This window comes from Capra hircus, chromosome 11 (genome assembly GCF_001704415.2).
Source record: "Capra hircus breed San Clemente chromosome 11, ASM170441v1, whole genome shotgun sequence".
Lineage (NCBI taxonomy): Eukaryota > Metazoa > Chordata > Mammalia > Artiodactyla > Bovidae > Capra > Capra hircus.
The window spans coordinates 758,580-781,887 of record NC_030818.1 but is presented as its reverse complement, the minus strand read 5'-3'; the positions used below and the strand labels follow the sequence as shown (position 1 = coordinate 781,887).

Genomic DNA, 23,308 nt, shown 5'->3' with positions numbered 1-23,308 from the left:
ATTCAAGTTCAACACACTTCTTCTAGAAGCTGTCATAATGAGCTGTGTGGTTATGACATGGTTTCCCTGTGGTCCTAGAGAAATGACTCTCAAACGTTATTTGGTCTCCTTCACATTGAGATTTAAACAGAGCTATTGAGATCGTGGAGGACAGAGGAGCCTGGAGTGCTAACATTGAGATTTAAACAGAGCTATTGAGGTCGTGGAGGACAGAGGAGCCTGGAGTGCTACAGTCTATGGCGTCTCAAAGAGTCAGACACAACTTAGAGGATGAACAGCAACAATAAGCAAACAATCCATTTTTCTCTAGTTATGCTTTTAATGAGGGAAAAGGGGCAAAGATACACCAAGAGTGGCCAGCTACATAGGAAACCGACCAGACTAGACCGTGACCGCAATGTGGCAGACACATCACACTGGACGGCGAGTCCACGGCGGTTGGAATCAGGTCCCAGGGCCAGCCCTTCCCCCGCACTCGGCTGTGGGCAGCAGGTAGAGGTGTTGCAGAGGGGCTGAGTCCTGTGTCATTTTCAAGCAAGTGTGTCATAAAGTTTCCTGTTTCATCTCCCAGTTATTCTGAAACAAAAACATGCACGAAAAACACAGGTCACTGCCAACCGCATTGAGACACAGTCACTCCAGTACATGGAAACCGAAAAGGGAAAGACAGATCGTAAATGCCACAGTAAGATGGGGAATCAAATTTATCAGCATCTATTCAAATGGTGATAATCAACAAAAACTGCGGTGGGGATGGGGGTGGGCGGGGCATCTGTTCAAAAATAATTCAGAAAGAGGCTGTAAAGGCAGATGTTCCCAGAAGCCCACTGCCTGTTTACTGAAAAGGTGAAGTCAATTCTGCCTCCTCTGGGTCCAGGTCGAAGTCTGGGGCACACCATGGCCCTTCCCCTGTGTGCCCTTGTTGGTCTAGCTGAAGTCAGACAGGACTCCCTGGACAACCCTGGTGTTGGCCCAGGTGATACTGAGAGCCTCTCCTCAGGGGTCCAAAGAGACTTAAAAGAAATCACCATGGAATTGTAGTTGGATGCAGGTAGATGCGGAGGATAGTGTCTGAACTTCTGGTCCCCTCTCCTCTTCCCATTCAAGACAGCTGGTCTCCCAGGGACCTCACAGCATTATGAGCACACAAGCTTGTACCGAGCAGCCTCAGCGAGGTAGGGGGAAGGAGAGGTGGTAAGAGGGGGGTCTTGTCCAAGCAAAGACCCTGAAGGACAGCACAGGGCTGAAGACAACTCCAGACACTATGATTCTATTGAAAACTGCTTTGTCCACTTGAGGCTGGTAGTATGGTTTGGCTCCCAAGCAGTACATTGTGGAAACTCACCCTTAATTCTCCCAAACAAGTGAAGGGACAGGTTCAGAGACAGACAGAGGGATGGCTTGATTCATGATTACAAACAGTCCAACCTCTCCCAAAAAATGGGCTTTGCACTTCAATCTACTGCTCAGACCTTGGAGGAGGAAGAGAGAACTGGAGACAGCACTCTCTTGGGAGCAAAGTCAAACCCACACCTGCCCACTCCTCCCCATCGCATTCTCTGACCAGCCACCCCTGATGGTCAGAGAGGGGATGCACTCTGCCCAGGACTGCTCAGAACTTCCTTGCATACCCTGTCATCCCGTCCATATGCCATCTTTCCTGGATGTGACCCTGAGTTCACTCAGAAAGCTGGCTGCCCGGGCCCCTCTCCCTTTCCTGACTTTTGTTAATGGCACAAAACTTTCTGCAAAAAAGGTTGGGAGCAGGGGGCGCTGCATAATTTTGGAAAAGCTCCATCCTTCTGGAAGAGATTCATTCACAATGACAGTAACATGGAGAAGACCCTGAGAAGTTAGGAGACAAAGAAAGCCATTTAAATTAATTTCTTGTGTGCCTCTCAAACATATCTGGAGTGGAACCCCTCTTACACTGGAACCTCTGCCGACAGGGTTCCACTGGGCAACAGAGAGCAGAGCTTTACTTAGACCGAGTCCTTGCTATCCTGACATCACAGGACAATTGTGACAGTCTATTTCTTGGAACTCTGTATTGCTTTTCCTCAATATTTTCCCTCTAAGGTCCCCCACATACAAGTTCACTGAATCACACAAACTCCTGCAGCCTCTTTTTTTTCTCTCTCTCATAAGCCTCCTTTGCTAGTGACCTTTCTGAGTGATGATGAACCTGGCTGTGTGCTTGCTGATATCCTGGGGAGAACGCTGTCCACCTGAGCCTGTTGGGAATACCAGTTTCCTACTGTGTGTTCAATGAGCTAGCATTTTCTAATGTGACTTAATATCTGAATCTGGGCCCAAAATTTTATACGCAGTGCCTTCCTGGGTGGGCAAAGAGAAACAGGAACTATGACACGCATCAGTGGCTGACATGGGTGGAAGGGGCGACCTGGTTCCTCTAGTTTGCAATAGAGAGGCAGCTAAGGAACCTATGCTCCTCTCCAGTTCTGAGTGGGAAGGAAAAACCAAAGTGCAAGAGCCCAGGCAGGATTTGGTATGCATCACTTGACCATGTGGACTTGGACCAAAATAACAATGGGGAGAGGTGTCATCTGGTCAACCTACATTTTACAGATACACAGAGTGAGGAAGTTGGCAGTCTTCTCAGGGTCACTCTGGAAAACACGTTGCTGGGAATGAGACCTGGCTCTCTCCTACATTCACCCCTTGATTCTGAATTCTAGCTTTCTACTGGAAAACCTGATCTAGCTGGTGTGGGAGTTTTTGCATGCGTAAGTCAAATCCTGAGTGACTCCACATGGACCGGGCTGTCCAGTTATCACTGAAGAAACTAAAGGTTTTACATCCAGGGACTCTAAAAGGTTTGCCCCTAATTCAGGGCTGACCACACAGATGGCTTCCCATATGCCAGCATACACTGGGATGGGGCAGAGACCACCAGCAATTCTTTTGCATTGGGATGTTCTAGAGAAACTCCTGGTCACGCGTTACTCCTTTATCTCACTCCCAGCTAGACTGAGCTGTGTTCTCCCTGCAGTCTCCAGCATTCAGGGGACCCCCATGTGCTCACCCCACTGTGGGTACCCAGCTCCACTTTTCCTCAAATCTGTACATCACACTGTGAATATGAGTTCTCATCAGGGACCTGAGATGCAGCCCAGGCAATTCCCTGGATGCTCCCCAAGCCAGGTCCCAGATTACACCCTTTTGGCTCCTTATTGCAGAGGAGAGTCCTCAGCCTGGGAAACTGAGAAGTGGAGACAGAGCTCAGACATCCACCCCCTGACTGGATGGGTCACAGGTCAGGGCATTTCCCCTCGATTCCGTCCAAGCTTCTGCTTCCCAGGTGGTAGGAACAGAGCAGGAATACTGGACTGGGTTGCCATTTTCTCCCTCAGGGGATCTTCTCAACCTAGGGATCAAACCCGCATCTCCTGAGTCCCATTCATTGGCAAGCCGATTCATTACCGCTGAGCCAGCAGAGAGAGCGGGACAGGACTTAGCAGCTAAACAACAAATACCTGGGCAGGGAAATGGGGAAGCAAAGAGCACACACTTCAGCTTGCTGTAACATCCTTGACACTGCCGAAACCCCGGTGCCAAAACACCAGACCAGAGCCCCCAGCCACCCAGGTGCAAAACACATACTCGAGCCATCGAGGGCTCTGTCAGCTCCTGGGAAAACGATGGGCCAGGCGCTCACATCCTGTTCGTGTTGATTCATATCGGATTCGGATGGGGTTGGAAGCCAACTTTTTGAGCTTTTGAAACTGTTGCCAGGAGGGTGTGGCAAGCTTGGCAATGCCAAGGTGCACGCTCTCAGAAAACGAAAAGCTAGAGGACACGCTAAGCAGACATCATTGTTTCTTGCAGACTAATTTTAAGGATAAGTAATATGGATCCCCTATGTCAATGATTCAGCTTTTGTGCTACGAGAGATTTTAGGGCAGGGGAAAGAGGAGCCACCCTTGAGAGGCCCCCTCCCCTTGTTTCTGGGGAGGGCCCCGTTTTTAGAACAAAAGCCACATAACCCCGAGCAGACATAAAAACTTTTCTGAGGGGACCTCCCCGAGAAGCAGTTTTTGCGAAGTGTTCCATGCATCATTACAGACCTACCCATGGTTCAGGAAGTCTCAGCCTTTAACAAAGCCATCAGCAGCGTGCGAGCCTGTCCCAGGGCTGCCCCAAACACAAGCAGCATCCCTTGTGTTGAGCTCATCCCATCCTATCCCAGATACTAGTTTGGATGCGTGCTTTTCTGCGAGCATCTGCCCTCTCAGATTGCTGCTGCAGGAGCATCTTTCTCACCTGGGAGGCAGGGGAAGTTCAGCCACCAGCTGGTACCTGATAGCACTCAACCTCCAGTCCAGCATCCTGATCGTGATGTTCCGCCACATTCTAGGGTGAACAGGAGTTTCATGGGTGATTCACCCTGAGCCCTGAGGATCTCAGAAATTTGTCCACCTTTTGGTACCAAAAGGAACCCACAAAATACCTCCCTCTGTTAATATAAAGGTTTCCACAAATGGAGACAAGGGTGGGCAGCCCAAGGACTGGGCCTCACTCAATTATTTCCTGGTCTAGTCAATACCACCCCCCTCCCCTTGGTCACCTTCTCTATCCATAAAAAAAAATCCTCTTTTCAAAGAATTAAGCCTCAAAAACATTTTAGCAGATCTATAGTATGGTTGACATTGTAAAATGTCAAAGTTACAGGTAACCTTGCTAAAGCTGGTTTTACCTCTAAAGTTGGACTAAAACACATGAAGGGAATCTTGAAAATAGAGACAATCTTTAGGCCTTTAGGTTTTCCAATCACCCTTGGCCCATGGCCCTAACTAATGGTCCTCAATATGGACCTCTGGACCAAAAGTATCATCTGAGAATTTTCGTAAATGCAGATTTTCAGGGTGTGCCCTAGCCCTTCTAAATCGGAAACTCTGGCAATTGGACCCAGGGATGTCTCTTTTCACAAGTGCCCAAGTGATTGTGACACACACCCGACTATCACCAGTGGCACGTGATACCTGGGCCGTGGGCTCATGACCACGGCAGGTCAGCTGTCTACGGATGCTCTTTGTTTGGTCAGCTGGCCCCAGGCTCCTCACGGGATGGCTCTGCCCTGAGACGCCGCAGTGGGAGGAGAGAACCGGCAGCCCCGAAGCCAGCTGAGCAGCACGGTCTGGGCTGCCCTGGGGAGAAAGGCCGGCACAGCTCATTCCGTAATCCTCTTTCCCAGACGCCGCGCGTCTGCAGAGCGTGGGACTGACACCGTGGGATTCTACACCTGTACCCGGGAATCCCCCACCACATCACATCTCTTTCCTGGCCAAGCCCTCTCCTCCCACACATTGCCTTCCTCTCCCCCACGCTCTCTGCCTGGGGAGAATCCTTGAGCCATGATGTCTATCGGTATTGCTCTCAATAGGAGACTAGAGAATGCCTTTACCTGACTGCCACTCTGAGCAGAGGGGAGCACAGACCCCCTCTGCTTTGGAACCCCGCTCACGCCCGGTGGTGCACAGGTAGGGGGCTGACGGCTGAAGGCTCACAGCAGGATAGGTAGCTGGCAACACATGACCAGGTCAAAAAAAAAGGTTTAAAAAAATAGTTTGTTTATCATTTTAAAAAAACTAACCTCATACAGGAAGTATGAGAAGAAGAAGAAGAAAAACACAGCCCCAGGCTACAACGCCGAAAGGGGCAGCCTTGGATACAAACCAAGGGAAGGCCCTGCAGTCCCCATTCCCACTTCGCAGGGGTGGTGGGAACAGGTAGGGAAGGGCACTGGGCCAAGGTGGGGACTTACAAAGAGGGGGGCTGCAGGAGAGAAAGGGACCGTGAGTCCCGAGGCACAGCCTTGCCACACACAGGGGGAGGACGGCGCCCCATCCAGGGCCTTCCAGGCGGGGCTGGCTGTCCCAGCCAGACGTGGAGAAGAAGACGCCTAAAACGGAAACTGCTCTCCGAGAGCATCCCCCGTGTCCGCCCCTGCTGTCCCACGTTCTGCCCTTTCTGTGTTTCAGGTCAAGACCAGATCATGCTCACCGCACCCCACGTGCCTTCCAAAGCTAATAGCAGTCAGCTAGGCAGACCCCACCATCCCAGGCCTTCCACCCAAGCCGGTGGCTGGGCACCCCTTCAGGACCACAAACCCAAGCTGGCCAGCCTTGTTTTGGTTTGAAGGGCATGGACATGAGGCCACCCAAGGCAGACAGGAGTCATGTAGGACCCCTAAACCCGGGCCATCTGCCCTCCCTGAATATGGCTCAAATGGATTTTTTTTTTTCAAATGGGGGCCAGGAACTCACAATATCCACCCAAGAATTCAAATGAGGAAAAACAATGAGACTCAAGAACATTTCCTCTTTCATAGCACAAAATAGTAAGAGGATAGGAAACAGGAATCTTCCCTCCTCATCATTAAAAAAAAAAAATACAAACGCTCTCAATGTGCCCACACTGGAAATACACCAACGAAATGACTCCAAGTCATGACTATCGCTGTCAAAGAAAGCCATTTAAAAAAGAAAGAAAGAAAGAAAGAAAAAGAAAAAGAGAAAAAAAAACTCTGCACACCCCAAAATCTCAAAATAGAACCAAAACCTGCAAATCATACTCAGGCGTCTATTGTGAACCATGTTTTAGCATGCTCTTGAAAAGGTTAATAATTTTCCTACCGAAACTGAATGTGGGTTGTGAAAGAACATTAAAATGAAGAAAATTTCCCCGTGGCTGCTATTTTATTATCACCAAAGCCATCAAGTTTCAGTTTGAGTTATTTGTATTTATTTGTGAAAACAAAGATTAGATAAGTAGAAACATAAACCTCATCCTAATTATTGCCCTGGAGTATCTGATTTTTCAGACAAAAAAAAGAAAAAAGAAACAGCATCAGACACACACTCAAGTCATGAGAATTCAAAACAACAGAGAGGAGAGAGACGGTCCTGTTATCTCATCCTATCACTTGAAAAAATGTATTGTCTCATGTCAAACATTAATATTTGTTTACAGTCTGTAACAGCCACACGAGAGGCAGTGGGTACTTTGAGTCGTTAAAACTTTGGTCCACTGTAGGCTCAGGTACAGAACTATTTTTTTAAAGCTGCAAACTTTCATGATTTTGTTTTACACTTGCAGCAATGCAGTCCCAGCCATATATTTCCATATTGAAGTCTTGAAAAAAGGGGAATTGAAGAGTTTCTTGAAAACATCCAATTCTGAGCCTTGAGATACTTTCCAAGCAGTTGAGCTGGGATGAAACCTGGGGTTGAGATGCAAAGCTGGATTTTAACTCAAATGGGTCTCAGATGCCAGGTAAGCAGCTTGTTTTCTGAAGTTTTCAAAGAAATCCTCTGGATGAAATGGTTAATCAAAATCATGGGTGAGCAAAAATCTCTCTCCACGTTCTGCCGGCACAACATAAACAGCAGAATGAAAAAAATACCATGCAAAAAGTCCTGCAGTGGTCTCACATCACCGAACAAACTGTTTTTCTACCTATTTTGTGTTGCTGGCTTTTGTTATCAGCCCAATCGGCAAATTGTGGCCAATTTTGTCATGGTTGAAGCAGACATTTTGTTCCCAAACTGCTTTCAACATTTTAGCTACCAAATAGTTTATGAGAAATTGAAGAAGCCACAATACAAACAGAAAGGTGCCTAATCTGGCTACATTAACCCCTTTTTAAGGTTAAAGTGACACACACATAAAAGATTAAAAACAAGAATTCTAGCAAATTCAAATTCTGAAATAAACTAAGCAGAATTTCCTGGAAAAAAGAATAATTAATGATTAACCTACTGATTGGATTTTGAAACCAACTACACAACATTCCCCGATTCTGACCACAGGACACCATGAAAAGAGCTTTTAATGACACAAGAGGTAATTTTTATTTTACATCCACACACATCAAATACTGTTTGAACCTGCACAGCCAAATTCTAAAGGAGTCAATTAAATTCTGCTAAAGGCAAAGAATCGGTTAAGCACTTATTTACTACTGAAAATAAATGACACCCACGTAGTTCATCTTATATATTAATATTGAAACCAAAGAGCAGTCTTCTACCACAAATCATTTCATTAAAAAAAAAATAATGAACTAGTTAAAATGAAAACACAGGGTTTTACTTGATGAAACATTCAGTATTCAGATCAAAATGAGAGAAAGCTAACCTGGCTTTTCAAAATTTGTTTTTGCTTAATTCCAACAACAAATTGAAGATGAAACAAGGATGAAAGACTCCTTGCTAAAAATCCAAGAAGTATTAGTTGGAAGAAAAGCAGCATTTCTGACAGAAGACTTAAGAAAACTCTTCTCTGTTTGCAATCCTATCTCATATTTGAAGGCACAGCATTATGTACATTTTTAGCCTTTTAAAATATCAGCATGCCCACACACTATCTCAGATTAAACCAAGGAGAAAATGACACATTCTGAAACCATTTTCTAAAGCTCCTTTTCCTGATAACACTCAGGCACTCACAATCAATTTAATGAGTTTCTAAAAAGCCCAAACAACTCTCCATAAAGAGACAGAATTGTTCACAACAGCCTGCAGATATTTCTAGATTTTGCAAGCAATACTAAGAGTGCTTGCTATTTACATTTAGAAAAGCTAACATGTTTTCAACATCTATAGCAGAAAGAAATACTACTCAGGGCTTTGGCTAATTAAATTGAGGAACAATTTGAAAAACCCCAAAAGATCCAGTCCAGCAGTCCCCTGATTTCAAACAATTTAAAACTTAGTTCATTCTCCCCTCACCAAGTTCTTTGCACAAATATATACTCTCCTAATCTATTCCTACATGAAAATTCTTAAGATAATAAAGAAAGTAAACACCCACAGACAGTAAGAAGTTATTTCTTCCTAAAACATAGGGCAGCAAGATAAACAGTGAAAGAACTAAAAACAAATAGCACAACTCAGGAAGAACACAGACTGATGGACAGAAAACTTAACAGGAGGAATTTTCAGTCCTTAAGGATGAACTCATTTGTGGTGAGTTTCAGGCATTCTCAGGGAGTGATCAGCACAGCTTTGGGGAAACTTGAGGCGAACACAGTATCAGTGTAATAACATTTCTGGTTAGGCTTTTTTGACATCAGACCTAAAACATGTGATTCAGAATTTACACACTTTATGATTTTATGATCCAGCTCTTTCAATATTATGGGGCTGTTCTGATACTTGAGAGCAAGCAGCCTGACTTGCGTAAGGCAACAGCATTTTAGAACAAACCAAAAAACCTTGAATGAACCCTACGATGAAAGATGACAGGGAATAAGAAGGCTATGGTAATCACCTGAATCTGTTACTTTCAGACATTTTCTGTATGAGTCTTTTACCCTAGAATATCTGCCCTCACCCTTAACCAGCATAATCGAATATTCACATTCAGAAAAACCCTGACCTTAGCCAATACTTGCCACTCTTAAACCACACATCTCCCCTTCCCCCGACATAAGACTTGGGAAATGAGGGTGATTTTAGTCATCTGGAAAGAGTGAAACATGACATTGGTCTTTAAGCACTTTCTTCAGAACCGTTGTCATTTAAACTCTTTCACCACAAGTAAAAAAGGCCGTGCTCACGGAACAAATTCAAGTTCACCCTCAGTTGTATCTGTAACCTGGGAATTTCTCATGAGCAGGGTGGCACAGGACAAAAGCTTTCATGGAAGAAAGATTCAAAGCACTTTTTAAAAAAAAACTCCCACTTTTTTGACAAGTGTAAAAATCAAAAAGGTAGACTCTACCATATGAAAATTTCATGTTCTCAGCACAATTACTTCACCTACAACTAGCTAACTTCTTCTTCTTCTTTTTTTTTTTTTACAAAATGCATGTGTTAACACCAAGGTTTTGAAATACCATTGTTATATTTGGAGGCATTCCTAGGTGTAAGTAAGGGTTTTCTCCCCCATTTTTTAGATACACATTTTTACTGGGAGTCAATCTGTTGTGTATGAAATGACAACAATTTTGTTGGAGCAATCTGGCTTTAAAAGTTAGGACAGGTTCTACTGTAAAATTAAAATTAGAAACCAAACCATTTTTTTCTTGAAAGCAAGAAATAATTTTCCAGAATCCAGAAATAACTGCCTCTGGAAAAAAGAAAATAAAAATACCAGACAGATAAGGGTGAAAAAAAAGTTCAGAATCTTTGCCCTGAAAACAAAGGTCTCTCACATTGCATTCTCTATTTTTCACAAGGAAAAAACCAAATAGCTCTCTAGTCCCCAATGAAATATGCAACAAGTACTGGAAATATGCAATGTGTTAAATATTAATAAATCTAAAGGAACACAGGCATTGCAATTTTTTTTTTCTTGTTAGTATGAATTCAACCTAAATGTTGGTGAATTGACAGAGATCAGACCCTGTGTCTATAGCATCAGAAATAGGATGATGTGTGTGGCAAACTCAGGTTTGAGCTAAATGATTCTCCCTCTGACAGGGTCTGTTCGCATCATTAAAAGCATCGTGAATAACCCTGGATCATGAATAGCATAGTATATTTTTGAGTTTAAAAATCCTTCATTGATGTTGGCTTGAAAGCTGTTTAATTAGCTGTAAGATGCCAACCAATCTCTTTATCAAAGCCAACTGAAAACAAAACTGAGAGAAATAGCTTGTGGTTTCACAAAAAATGTATTTACATGAAGTATATTTTAAAGGGAGTTCGATCATTAGGTACAATGTCATCTATGCCGTGCGGTGGATTTGACATTTAAAGATGTCAGAGGTTGTCAGATTTATCTCCAGCCTATACTTAGTTTAGAGGTAACCACTTCTGTGAGCAGATCTTGTTTTGTTGATTTCCAGCCTAGAAATCTGCAAAGATTTAACTCTTATTTACTGAACACAGATCCTTTCTGTGTCCTCTTACTTCCTTACTTAAGACTGACTAAAAAGAAAGGGGGGCCAAGGGTGACAAAGTGGAATTGAAGCCCACTTTCACTCTGGGTTACAGGGATTGTGGCAGAACCAGCAAACCACGGTGAACTGAGCTCAGAGGAGCATGATGCTTCCTGAAATAGAGAGGGGTCCAAACCCTAACCCACTGCTTCACGCAGCAGGTCTTGGAAACAACATTCTGATAAGAAGAACTGTTCTTCGCTTAACACTTGACAGTGTCCACTTCAAGGAAAACCCACGGTGAGACCAGAAGTTTTACCACGAGGAGAACTGTCTCAGCAAAAGTCCCCGCGAAGGAGCAGGAAAATATCCCAGAAAACATCAGCCTTTAAACATCTTCACATCAGGAACGTGGTCTGATAGCTGTGTCAGCCTGTTTGGTGACCATGTATTCATGCTTTACATTTTATGGAGATGGTTTAGTGATTCACCACCATTGCACCAGCACAAGAAATGAGTTTAAAGAATGTGTTAGTCACTCATTCACTCTTTCCCAAAGATCACTTTTCATCTTGTCTAATTTGTTGAAAATGAAAATTAAGCTCAAAGACAAATTCAGCTTGAGAGAAGCCGTAGCAGACCCAAGTGAAATTTGCAGCCAACAGCACGCTTGAACCACACAACCTCATGCCTGGGACCACACACATCTTTCAAAATGAAAGGGAAATGGTCGTTGATGTTACAGGACCAAAATGTACATTCTAAGTAAGAACTCTGTTTCTCAGGAACTTTCTACCTTAATTCACATTGTAGAAGTCAAAGGGTACCAGCGTCAGGATATTAATTCAGGAATTGACATGCAGTTAGAAACAGAATTTGTAAAGGGGTACAGAAAAAGTGCTCTCACAGACTGCCACTACTCATCAATTACTTTTCATAGTTTGTTTTACAAAGGGCTTCTCCCCAAACCCAAGTCTTTCGTTGTTAATCATTTTTTTTTTTTAAGATGTAGCATAAAATCTGTCCATATAGGTTGTCATTCAACCCCAGGAGAGCCAGCCCAGAGGAAATCCCCACCAGGGTCTGATGCAGCAGCTAGAAAAGGAAGCATAACAGGGCCCTGAGGAACAAGCAGAGGACAAGAATGTGTCCTGTCTTCTGCTCTGTGTCTAATGAGAAGCAGCCATTTGATTCATTTCTAAACTCAAAAACAACTGGGCTTCATTTATTAAGAGTTCTCTTCTTGCCCGGGTGGTGGCTTTCCTTTGGGAAATTACCAAAACCAGCGCCTAAGCACCAGGAAAGCTGGAATCTGGGGAGGGGTGGGAGAGAGGGGCTTCGCTGTTCCCCAAACCCAGGGGCCTCTGCTCTGGATTCTGAGAGCTCTCGGCCTGCCTGTTCCTTTGACCTCCAGACAGAAGTTCCAAGCTAGCGCACAAGGCTCCCAGGGGCAGCTAATCAGCCAATTTCCTTTACAGACCGGTTTTGAGAAGGACAGATCAAGAAAAAAGGAGTTACGGAACAGCACTAAAGCACTTTTGATGGCACGATTCTAGAATGGGCAGGCGAGCCTGCAAAATCCGACGTGAAATCTTCAAACATTTCAGCACATCAGAGGGATTCCCACGTTGGCAGGACCCTTCCCAGCGGCCTGTGGCCTTTGTCACAGACCAAAAGGCCAGGAGGTGACAGGCCCTGCCGCGTGTGCCTCCCTCCTGGGCTGCCTTTGTCCTTGCCGCCGTTCCCACTGCGTTGATTATGTGACACTCCCGCCAGGCTTGCTTTCTGCCGTCGGTCGCCTGCTTCTAGGCAAGGAGCCCTAATCACTTCGAAGGAACAAGAGCAGCCGCCGTCCACACTTGGCAGTGAACAAGCACAAACGTCTCCATTCGGTGACAAGGGAGAAGCAATCCTTCAAAACACCCTCACTGGCATTTTCCCTCCGCAGGCTGGCAGTACTCCCCCCTGATGAGATGCGTCTCCTTCTCCTTCACACTGGGGTTGTGCCTTTGTGACAGATCTCGTGTCTGCACCAACTGTCCTCGTCCCGCACCGCCCTGCCCCCAGGTGATGGCGGACAGTTAGCAGAGCTCAGCTATAGATCTCACTCCGCTGTCAGCCTTTATTTACTATTTTTTTCCTTTTTGTTCTTGGAGAGAAGCAAACCACATTGTCAAAGCATTTAAAAACACAAACCAAAGGAAGCTGGGTTTCCAGGCTTTAAGTAGATGCTATTCACCCACAGTTTATTTCCAGGAGTCGCTTGGAAACCATTGTGATTTTTCACTCGGATTCAGTGAGAAGCCTAGCGTTTGGAGCGGTACCAGTGATCTATATTTGCCTCTTGCCAACGGGAAGCAAAGCCCAGTCTCTGTCCTCAAACCCAGACTCACCTCGGTGCCCTGGACGCGGCTTCCCTAGCTCTCTTGCGTGCCTTCTGTGTGGGGGGCCAGTGTTTGGGGCCTGCTTGTGCCCGTGGCCCTGCAAACCGGTGGAGATGGAGTGAGCCTTTCTCTCTTTAGATGCTACCACCCCTCATTTGAATGGAAGTTCAAATGTCATTTTGCGGTTTGAAAGTCACCTCCTGTCACCTCTCCCTGGGACATGTTGTCACCTCGACACGTAGGCCTCCGAGAAGTTGGGTGACCAGTGTCGAGATAGGCTCGGTCCGGCTCGATTGTGTCTTATCCTCTCACAGCATGGTGTTTGGTCCGAGTTGGCGCTGGGTGAAAATCTGATAGATGGGCCCACAAGCGTGCAGCTTTTCAGGTAGCAGGAGCTTGGGCCTCACCACAGTTCCAGGGGAGGCACGGATGGCTACCACGAGGTGACAAAGACCGACAGCTACCATTCGCTGAGGTCCCGTTCTAGGCGCTTTGTGTATGATATTGACTTGCCTCAAACTTCTGAGGCTGCTTCTCTTGTTACCTTCACCGAGGGAGAAGGAAGCCATGGGGTGGAGAGCGGGAGGTGGTTAACTGGCTGCAGATGACAGCAAGTGCAGAGTCGGGAAGGATGGCTGACCTCTGTTGCTCCAACCCACGTCGCTGCCTTCCTACGCCGCCGCCTTCATCACTGTTTAAATCAGCAGCCCCCACCCACAGCCCAGGCAGTGCCTTCCACAGAGGTTGTTGGTCCACAGATCCGTGTGTGTCTGGCCTGACGGTAAGCTCTCCAGGACACCTGCCTTCCCAGCCCTGAGCGCCCTGTCCGGAGCATCATGGACACCTCATCTGTGTTCAAGAAGTGAGTTGCCATCTCCTGCCCCTGGAGCCTTTCAAAGCCAAGAGGGCACTGTCTTCAGTATTGGATGTTTGGGCTCGCACTAAGAGGAAGAAATTGGAACCACAGGTTCATCACTCCCAGCTGGAGAAGGCTCCTCTCCCAGCATGCACTTTGGGGAGCCTGGGTCTCCCTCCTTTAGCTTTCCTTTGTCCCTGGGGGTCCCGCAGGGAATCCCCCCAGGCCTGCTGCGCGTCCTAACACTGCACTGCATTTCCAGTCCTCCGAGCCCCCACTCTTGACCCTTCTCCGGAGAGACTGGGGAGGTGGCCTGTGGGCATCAGGACCCTGGGCTCAGCCTCCCAGACCAGCAGTGAACACACCTGGAGGAGGCTTATGTGTTCATAAAACTCTCAGAGCAGGATTTCAGGCCTCTTTTCAGAGCAAACTGGGGGAGGTGGGGTTTTGAGACAAGCCTGTCCCTGCAGCAGGCAGCTTATAAAATTTCTTCCAGGGGAGCCCGAGGACCCTTTCTCCTTAACCAGTCTTCCCCTGCTTGGCCCACGGTCTTGCTCTGGGAAGCAGACAGTCATGGACCACCCAGGGCACCGTGGCTCTTCTGTTCCTCCCCTTCATCTGAGCTCTGACCCATCTCTTTCCCTGGGACCACCTAACGCAGACCACACATGGCCCGCTTGGTGGGAGGGACATCCTCTCTGAGTCACTCCATCATTGGAAAAAATAATAAAATAATTGTGTTTCTGTTATTTGCTGCTTCCCTTGGTCTTCTCTTCTTGTAGATGAATATATCCAGGGTGGTTTCACTGTTGAATTTGTGTCTTTTTTTTTTTTTTAAGCAAAAACAAAAATATTTTTCTTATATTTTTAAGCAGGTTATGTACATTGTCTACAAAAAAGAAAAAAGTTCAGAGAAAAGAGAAGCTGAGGACTCAGGAGAAAAAGCAAGAGGACAAAGAGGAAGGGGAAGGGGAGATATCTGGGAAGAAAAGTAGCAAGAGGGGAAGGAGGGATGGAGGAAAAATCCACCCAGACACTGAGGCTCCTGCCTAGAGAATCTGAAGGAAGCCAGGGCCTCCTCTCTGATTCAGATACTTATTCCACGCCGTTCCTAAAAAGCAATTGTAGGTGGTTCTCTGGTGGTCCCGTGGTTAAGAATCTGCCTGCCAGAGCAGGGGATGCAGGTTCGATCCCTTGTCCAGGAAGATCCCACCTGCTGTGGGGCAGCTGAGCCTGTGTGCCACAACTACTGAGCCCACGGTCTAGGACCCGAGAGCCACAACCAGAGAAAGCCCACACGAAGACCCAGCATAAGTCAAAACTAAGAGTGATTCACAGGATCCTTTCAAGTAGGGAAAAGGTGATCTTCCCTTGTGATAGAAACATGACTTTGCCTACCTCGCATTGTGACAGGACTGTTTTAAAAGCCAGTCAGTACACGAAGCCAGGGAGAATGGTCTCAAGACTGTTAGCATGACACCGGAAACCCCTGCTGTGGGAATAAATCTCCTTGCCTGCTGGGGGAAAAAAACAAATCCAGCCAGAAGATACCAGGAGCCAGCAGGGGCATTTCCGGGTACTTTTAATGAACTACTGTTATCACGGAAAATATATAGATATTAATGACAATTTTGCAACTTATTTGAAAAGTCCAAAGATGTAATAACAGGAAAAGTGCGCCATTATGACCATTCATGTCACTCCTGGTTGTGACCTCCACAACACGATGTAACAGTCATAAAGAGGCTTTCGGAGGAACATCGGTGGTCAAGCTTGGGACGACGGGTGTTAAGGTGACAAAAAGCTCAGCTTTAGAAACAGCTCCGGATTCACAGACAGAGGTGCAGTGTAAACCTGACTTCCCCAATATCTTTTGGCTTGGAGGAGTGTCTGCAAAAGAGCCATATAGTTTCTCGGGCCCGCACCTGGCCCAACGCTCTACCAACACACACTTTATTTGCTAGCTCATCCTGTTCATCAACTTTTCCTTCTAACCTTCTGGGCAATGTCAGAAGAACCCATCTCTAGTTCTTTTTCTGATAAGTCCATTTCACACTCTGACAGACACATCCCTATTAGAAAGTTAATTTCTAATATGAAATTCCAGGACGTCCTTTTTTGCTTTCACTCCATTACCCTGATCACCCTTCCTACCACACTAAATACTTTTTTTTTCCTCCTAGGCATCAGTCACTTTCATGTAGATGAGTTCTATTCCTTTTCCTGCCCAAGCTCCATTCAGACAAGATCAACACATCTAATTCTCAAGAGCCTTGGACCACCAGGCTGTCCTCTATGACGTTCCCCCAGCCACTCAGCTCCTTTTGCCTTCCTCCTCCTCTATGAGTTTTTTCTTTTTTTTCCCACCCTATTCCTCCGATTAAGAGAAATGTGCTTTCGCCTACGATTCCCAGTGGGGCTTTCCTGGTGGCTGACCAGCAAAGAAACTGCCTGTCAATGCAGGAGACACAGGTTTGATCCCTAGTCCAGGAACATCCCCTGGAGGAGGAAATGGCAACCTGCTCCAGTATGCTCGCCTGGAAAATCCCATGGACAGAGGAGCCTGGCGGGCTACAGTCCATGGAGTCACAACGAGTCAGACATTTACTGAGGGACTAAACAGCAACAAGCGTCCCAATGAGCTGAATTACAAGACTAACCACAGAAACAGCTTGGAACAATCTTGATGTTGAAGGTGATATTTCTGGCTCCACATTGGGACGGTGTGGGAGGGCCACTTATAAATCCATCAGAGGGGCTGTCGTTCGTGCCAGACTTTTCCGAATGGCATCTCCGCGGGTGAAGGATGCGACGAAGCAATCGCTGTCTCCAGCAAGATATATTTTAGAAAGCGAAAGGCAAGCTGGCTTTTTAGTTGTAGCGCTGCCTCATTTGGAAAGAAAAAGTATGTCATGCACTTGTTTCACTGAGATGCCTGTCTCACACATTAGGCATTTGTGGTCCCTAGCTCAGGCAATTTCTTCATTTCATTGCGGCCTCTACCCAGAATTATTAATGCTGACACTGGGCACAAATGTGTTACAATTAAACCTTGCACGGGTGCGGCATTTACTCTCAGGAAGTAGGTAAACTGTCTACAAGTGGGACTACAGCTCGTGTGAAATTAAATATAATGTGTTAGTTCCAACGAAGTGGACTTTTTTAAAAATCAAGCGTGGCTTAAGAACTTGTTTGATGCTGGGGGATATACATGATAGTAGAAAAATAAAAGAATATCATAGAAAAAGAGATTCTATGATATAATGATACGGTAGGATTGTGCGATTCCATGGCCATAGAAAGTTTATCGAAATTCACTTTATGAGGGTTTACCTCCCAAGCTGACTTAAACCACTTACAAACATCACGTGACTAATTCTCACATACATACTTCCCTCAGTAAGATGGTATGTACACTTGACTCAGTAGATGTAAACTAAAAATGAATGAAGGTTCAAAAGCATGGACAGATCCCATCAAATGCAAAACTCACAGCAAGGGACACTGTCTGCGCCCTGGGAGAGCCAGGGGGCTGCAAACTGCCACCAGGAACCACTTCAGCTTCAAACACAACTTTCCCGTGAAATGGAAGCCCGTCACAGGGCTGGGAAATCGGCCCCAGGTCTAGGGGCCTTCCCTTAGTGAGGTATCCATCTGACTCACAGACTGTCTGATGAAAAGGTCCTAGCAACATGGCTTTAGCACAAAGCTAATCTAACCAATGGCATGCTACTGTGAACAAGAAGGAAAGGTTGTTCTGGGGAGAGGCAGCCACATGTCATCTCAGAGCTCTGGACTAGGCTTCCCGATCCCTAAGGGTGAGACACGCTCCCTCCCAGCCTCAGCTCTCAGATCTGTGCAACCGGAGGTCTGGACTCAATGGTGGCTCTTGAGATACTCTCCCACACTCCATAATTTCTATAAGTCCTTGCAAATTACATCTAGCATCTAACTTTATTATACACAGTGATTCAGATGCCTTATTTCTATGCATGTTTTTTTTTTTTTTTTTTACTGTGGCCAAATATACATAACATAAAATTCACTATTTTAACTAGATTTAAGCTTACAATTTGGTAGCATGAAGCACATTCATTGTATTGTATGACTATCACCACTATCCATCTCCCAAAATCAGCATCATCCAAACAGAAATCATTTTAAACAACAATTCTCAGTTCCTCTTTGTCCCCAGCCCCTGGTAACCCTTCCTATACTTTCTTTCTCTTTGGATTTGACAGCCCTAGGTATTTTATATAAGTACAATCATACCATATTTTTATATTCACAAATATTCTCAGCATGGTAAGGATTAAATAGGATTATGGTTTATCTGGTACACTGTTCTTTTTCTGTCCTGCAACACGTAAGATATATTAAAGTGGCCTTCTTTAGGGTCACTGGTGTGAGAAATTTGTCACAGATTTGAAAAATGGAAGTGAAGTCCAGACCTCCAATTGCATAGAAAGCCTGTATACAGGGAGAGGATTCAGTGGTAAATATTGCTGTTTTGGTTTGGTGAAAGATACACTTTAAAAACTGCTCTTTTAGAAGTCATTTCAGAGGTAAAATTTGTCAGGCTGCTATCTCGTATCCATCACGAGTCCTCTGCATGCAAGCTTGCTCTCACCACTGAGTAAACTTTTGTGAAACAACAGGAAATTCATCATGAATCCCAACAGAGAATACAGTGAGTAATTCCCCTGAAGAAGTGATGGCTGAGGTGGGTGATTGAGTGGTTAAAAAAAAAAAGGGGCCAACAAAAAAAAAAAAGGAGGGAGAAGAGAAAAAGAAAACGGTTTTCTTATGGCTAGAAGAAGCAAGTTGTATTTTTCAAATTCATTTGTTATCATCAAAAAGTGTAGAGAGGGCCAGCATGTGGCATTCATTTTGTATAGGGAACCACACGCATGCATGTTTTTTTTTTTTACTGTTTTCTTGACTTGTGTACTAAAAGGATGAGCTATAGTATCACAGAAAACTTAATTGCATAGGCAAGCAAATATGAAATATGAATTTCATAGGCAAGTTTATATAAAATACTAATTTAATAAATAAGCAACTGTGAAATATTGATGCCATGCAATATGGGTGAATATGAAGATAAGAATCACTGAATTCTTATCTTCATATATGAATAGTTCATATGTGAATTATTGATTAAAGACCACTGTTTACTATTTTATAGCAACAGTAAAAGACTCTAATGCTGGGAGGGATTGGGGGCAGGAGGAGAAGGGGACGACAGAGAATGAGATGGCTGGGTGGCATCATTGACTCGATGGACGTGAGTCTGAGTGAACCCTGGGAGTTGGTGATGGACAGGGAGGCCTGGCGTGCTGCGATTCATGGGGTCGCAAGGAGTCAGACACGACTGAGCGACTGAACTGAACTGAACTGAACTGAACTGAAAATATGTGAGTGACCATACGACAGTTCTAACTTGAAATATAATTCTAAACCCTATTTTACCTTAGATCTGAAAAGGCCTGATCATATGTAAAAGGCTTAATAGAGGGGGAAAAAAAAGGAAAGCTAAAGTTTCCATTTTGATGCAGAACTCAGCAAATATCAACTTGTTTCAATTTTTGAACTCTCTCCTGTTGGGATTGTTATAACAATGTCCTTTTTGATATTGACAAGAAATGGAGGGGAATCAACTATTATTTTTCTCTTTTAAAAGGATTCAGCTCATTGGTATATATACATTAACTACATAAAATACACAATATTTAAATATAGATGAAATGTTATTTATACAATAACCAAGCAGACATATGAATAGGTTTCCTAGGAAAACAGGAAATTTTTCTAGAAAAGCAAATTTCTGATTTGGCCCAATTAACTGAAGGCTCTCTGAATTATCTGAAGGGAGAGATTACAGAGTCTATATATTTACATATATTTATAGAAGAGATTGGATCTTTCAGACCAACAATCAAACACCAAAATCTAGAATTACACCATCAAAGTCCTCCACTGTTTCCTTTTTTGGACAAAATCTAATTGCTGGTGGTACACTGCTCGGTGCGAAGTCCGGACAATCGATGAGCCAAGTTAGCCACCTGGCCCCACCAGACCAAGCTTTATCACACCGTAGGTTTTTGAAATCATCAAGTCACCAGACCACACACTTCACGAAAAGAAAATACCAATATTTAAAACGAAAGCTTTATCGACTTCGGCCTAAAGCTGGTAAAATGACCTTCAGGAGATGTCAAAGTGAAACTGATCAAATTCATTTTCAATCCCTCCTAAAATACAAAATGTCAAAAATATAAATAGGCTGATCAGACTCAGGGTGCCGATGTTCGAAAATGACTCAAACAGCATCGTCAGGGAAAGTCCTGCAATTTCATAACAGGGCCCTTACAAACTGGTTGTTCCACCAGGTTGCATTTGAGGGGTGATCGTGCCCAAACTTGCATGTCTGGATGCCAGAATCTGGAGGGAGCGCTGACCCTCACAGGACTCTGGGGTAGATATTTCATGCCACACACGTCCCTCCACTACCAAATATCGTGACAGAGAGGGAACGAGTGCTTCAAAAATACCTCTGGCTCACAAATGACGGCCAGTCAACTCACATTTGACTGTGAAAGCCACAGCGGGGAGAAGAGGTCTAAACTGGCTAGTGGGGAGGCAGAGGGGTTCTGCTCTAGAACCCTTGGCGTCTGTGGGTGAGTAGATTATTTTCTAGTGAGTAAGACTGAGATCAGTGAAAATGCTCAGCGCTGCAGATACGGATTACTTATCTGCTCTCTAACCTTCAAGCCATCTAAGAAAAGACTCAATAAATCAGGAGCCCAAAGAAGCAAAAGCACCCTGATGGGCCCTGCAGAGTATTTTCACCTGACTGCTTTTGAACTGAATTCTAACTGCTTCTGTTCACAGACACTGTAGGGGTCTGGCCTCCTACGTGTTTAGACACTTTGTTGCTGGGACATTCTATCTGCTGACAGGGGCTAACTTAGGTGGATACAGTTCTTGACTCTGAACAGAAAATCAAATGTTAAAAATAGCATGAAACCTACTGTACAGCAGAGGGAACTCTGCTCAATGTTGTTTGGCAGTCTGGACAGGAGGGCAGTTTGGGGGCATGGATATGACTTCCTTTGCTGTTCACCTGAATCTATCACAACGTTGTTAATTGGCTATACCCCAATAGAAAATTAAAAGTTTAAAAAAAAATGACTGTAAGAGAGCTGAATGCCTATGTACTCAATATAAAATGTTCAATGTCTTAGGGAAATCCACTAACCACCGTATCCAGGAACAGTGATCACTGCCCTCCAAGAAACTGGTTAATCCTGTCAAAATCAGGTTTCTTTGCCCTAAAATGTCCTTCAAACACCAAACTCCACAAGGAGACATTTGCCCCTCTAGAATCTTTCTCCAGAACCAAAGAGAATGTCACACACACACACACACACACACACACACACACACACACACACTCTAGTTCTCCCAAGAGGGCTAAGCCCAGAAAAGACCTCATGGGATTACTAACTGGTGAGATCCTACCAGGTTCAGGGTGAAAGATGGGATTTATTTCCTCTCTCCCATTTTTAAAATTAAATTTACTTTTTAATTGGAGGAAAATTGCTCTACAGTGTTGTACTGGTTTCTGCCACACAACAACACGAATCAACCACAGCTATACATATATCACCTCCCTCTTGAGCCTCTCTCCCCTTCCTCCTCATCCCACCCCTCTAGGTCATCACAGAGTGCCAGGCTGGGCCCCCTGCGCTATACAGCAACTTCTTACCAGCTATCTATTTAGCAGATGATGGTACATATACGTCAATGCCACTTTCTCCGTTTGTCCCACCCTCTCTGCTGTATTTACAAGTCCATTCTCTACATCTGTGTCTCTCGCCCACTTTCCTAGATTCCACATTTATGCGTTGATACACATTTGTTTTTCTCTTTCTGCCTTACTTCACTCTGTATAACAGGCTCTACATTCACCCGCTTCACTGCCTCTGACTCACTACCACTCCCCCTCCCATTTTCTGGCATTCACAGCAGCAAGCACTTATTCAAATGGCCTGGGAGCTCCAGGGCTGGGATCCCTGGGGCGGGGTCTGGGCACTTGGCACTTCCCCCTCTTACCTTGCCGGGCGCACGTTCCTGTGACGGCATACCTATCTTTTCCTTCTAGTCTTTAGCACTGAGTCTCACTTAATGAGTGCAGAAACAGGCAAGACAGAGGGCCAGGTCTGGGACCCGCAACGGTCTGCGTGGTGCAGCACCAGCCGCGGTCCAAGCCTGACGGTGAGAGCAGGCGCCGGGGAGTTTAGAACGAGCCCCGGGCAGCGGAGGATAACAGCCCGAGCGATGGTGGGGCTCCTCTGTGGGGGGGCTCCCCCGGGCAGGGGCTGGGGCCCTGAGCATGCTCAGGACAGCCTGGCCTGCCTCCCGCTAGCACCCCGATTCTCTCGGCGCCCCTCCCGCAGCTCTGCATCTCTGTGTCTTGCTGGCACCCCCAGCTACAGTGACACCACGGTGGGGGCAAATCCAAAGGCTAGAGGGTCTAAAACTCCAGGCTCTGCGAACCCTCACACAGTATGGGGAAGCCCCAAGAGGCAGAGAAACAAGTACAGGGTTAGAAGAAGCAAGGTGACATTACACTGTGGCTGATGACTGTCCCCCCCAAGACCAGAACATCTCAACACCTCCCCTGTCTAGCTTCTGCTTGCCCCAGGGGAGGGTCCCAGACCCCAGTTCACACAGTGCCAGCAATTGCTAAGGGCAGAGGACCTAGGGAGGTGAGGGTTACATTCAGGAGAATTCACTGTTGCCCTTCGTCTTATCACAGATCCTGAAACTAACTATTGCCGTGATTATTCAAGTCCCCTTTTGAGAAAAGGAGAACAAGATTCAGGTTTTCTTAACAACTTGTTTCAGTGGCAACAGACCAAGGAGCTGACTTAAAGACAAACAAAGTTTGCACATTCCTATTAAATTGTTTGCTCTTGGTTCTTTAAAACACACACACACGCACACACACACACCACACTCTGTCTCTCTCAGGAACACACACAAACGAATATTCAGGGGAAATGAAGAACCCTCATGTACTCAGGATAAGGAGCAAAGAAAAAAAATTTTTTTTCCATAGGAATGGCCTTACTTTCACATCCTTAAAATTCTACAACCAGGTTCAGAGCAAATAAAGAGGAAACCGCTGAAAAGTCTGAGAGGGCCCCACAG

At 45.4% G+C, this 23,308-nt stretch overlaps 2 long non-coding RNA genes across 4 annotated transcripts in view; both read right to left on the bottom strand.

Moving 5' to 3' along the window:
* The window catches only part of LOC102171344, a 172,615-nt gene that overhangs the window by 109,229 nt on the left and 40,078 nt on the right, over positions 1-23,308 (bottom strand). The gene's annotated exons all lie outside the window — the stretch shown is intronic.
* On the bottom strand, positions 283-5,727 carry LOC102171160. Its single transcript, XR_310355.2, has 3 exons — positions 5,426-5,727; positions 4,285-4,374; positions 283-576 (listed from the first exon to the last, which is right to left on the bottom strand). It is a non-coding gene; the product is annotated as an uncharacterized LOC102171160 (long non-coding RNA).